Raw genomic sequence first — 2,537 nt, 5'->3', positions numbered from 1 at the left:
TTAAAGTAATTACTAAAACAGTCTAAATGTTTATTAGCAGATAAATGTATCATAAAATGTGATAAACTTATATAATGTAATATCATTCAGCTTTTAAGAAAAATTAAATTGTTAAATTTTTAGGTAAATTTATGGAGCTAGAAATACCATCCTAATTAAAGAAACAAACCCAGAAAGACAAATGTCACACACTTTCTCTCATTTTTAGATGTTAGCTTTGAATCTTTAGGTACTTCTGTTTTGTTTGAAATACCCAAAGAGGTCAGGGAGTTGGTCAGGGAGCTTTCAATGGAAGAAACAAAGAGCATGATACAGAGGGGAAAAGGAATAACTGAACAGCAAGAGTTAAATGTGAAGGAGAATGAGAAGACTGGATGGAAGAGAAATTATAGGAAGGGACAGCTAACACTAAAGATCTTCTGAAAAGGTCATATGAAAAACTAGCATTCCTGAAGCTCCCTAAAGTATAAATATATGAATGTATGAAGAAAGTTTCAATGAAGTTCTAATATAATGAGACAATATCTCTTATAAATACCACATGCTAACAAATGAAAACAACAGTATCAGAAATGTTCTGCATCTATTAGATTGTCCTCCAGAGAGATGCTTAAATATTACACATTATTTACACTTTTTTGATAACACATAAGAACATGAGTATATGTATACATTAGGAAATGAAAATAGAATAGCTAGTTATCAGTAGATGACGGTCTGGAATGGGAGGATCAAGTCGGGAAGAGGAGGAAGGCACGTGGGGTGGGAGGGGAACACAGGGAGAGACAGCTGAGATTAAGTGGCAGTTGATGGATAGTCTGTAAACCTAATACAGTAGAAACATCCTAAAATACATACATATATTAAGGCACTATAAATGACATCAAATAAATCAAGAGACAGAGTCCCAATGGGTAACTGTAGTATGTATGCCTTGGGATTATTTTTGCTAATTAAATAAAATATGGCTAGAATGGTTAATAAGGTACAAAGTTTCTTGGTGTGGTCAGTGAAAAAGATGAGAATCAGTGAGTAGATTACTAGAAATGGTAATGACTAGAAGAAGTTGCATTGAAGAGCTAAATTATGAAGAAAATATTGACTGTCATATAGGAGAGCTTCTAGAATGACTTGAAATGATGAATAACATGGTCTAGCTTACAATATGTTTGCTGTGTCAGCCATGCGGGTATGGATTGATTGCAAGCATAATGAAATGACTAGTAAGAGGTTTTTATAATTCAAGAAAACATACCTGGAGTTTGGATTAGTGCTGATGTAGGAAGAAGTGTTCAAGTTAAAGGAATGTATTCAAGTAAAAGTTGGCATGGTAGGTTGATATATTCTAGGAAAAGAGATGTTTCCAAGATTTTTCTGTGAAGGAGACAGGTGCTTGCTACTTACTGAGTCAAAGAAAAATAAGAAAGAAGGAGGTTCCTATAATAATAAGAGGAAATAATAAATTTAATTTTGTTCATTTTAAGTTTGAGGCATCTTAAATACAGTGAACCAACTATTCATCTACTGGTCATCACAGGAGAGACAGCAGATAGTCTCTATTTGGTCCATAATCTGTCTCCATTGAGAGCATTTTCGAATCCTCAAATCTCATTTGAAGACCTAGGAACATATGATTTACCAGAGTCTGTAAGTGATTCTGATATGTGCTAGTTTGGAAACTGCTCAAATTCCTGGAGGCATTTGGGACTGACACAATAGAGCAAAGGAAGAGGAGTGCTTTTAATATCTGGAAGGAAAGGGTCATAGATTCTGACAAACAGCATATACAATAGATCATCCTTCAAAGCATAGGTTATTTAACACAGAATTTTAATAGTGTTGCATTTAAGAAGGCCTAATCAAGTTCAATAGAAGTATTTGTCTATATTTGAGTTAATTATTGACTTTGGGTTGTTTGTTTGTTTGTTTGTTTTTTCATCTTCTGTGATGAATACCACAACTAAAACCAGCTTAAGAAAGGAGAAAATGTATTTAGGTTTATAGGTTCATCATCAAAGGGAGGCAGAATGGAGATCAAGGAAGGAACCTAGAAATAGGAACTGAGGTGATGCTGTGGAAGAAGGCTATTTTCTGGCTTATAGACTACATCAGTAAACACACTGTTGCCCTGTGGTAATCAAAATTGAGGTACATAATTGCCTTTACAAAATGATGAACAAAGGATTAGGAATTAAGAAATGTGTGATGGTCCTCAAGTCCCATCATAGAACATGAGGAGAATGAACGAAAGTAGGACCCAGTGAATCAGACATTCTGCTATGATATTATATCTCCTGTGGGGGAAATAAGGCTATAGCCAGGATACCTTATCAATATGAATGCTGAAACAAGACCTGAACAATACTAAAATTAATGGCCATGCTAATACAGAAGGGAAAAATCTCACAGACCCACCCTAGACAAATTACTACAAGCAACAAATGACTGCTAAGAGAGAAAAATGAGGCTCTCTTAGGGATGAGCTCGCTAATTGGTAATCCAATGCAATGCAAAGTAGCCCTCCATAAAATTATATA

The sequence above is a fragment of the Grammomys surdaster genome, unplaced genomic scaffold (genome assembly GCF_004785775.1).
Source record: "Grammomys surdaster isolate TR1022 unplaced genomic scaffold, NIH_TR_1.0 63, whole genome shotgun sequence".
In the NCBI taxonomy this organism is placed as follows: domain Eukaryota; kingdom Metazoa; phylum Chordata; class Mammalia; order Rodentia; family Muridae; genus Grammomys; species Grammomys surdaster.
Note: the sequence above shows the minus strand (reverse complement) of the source record.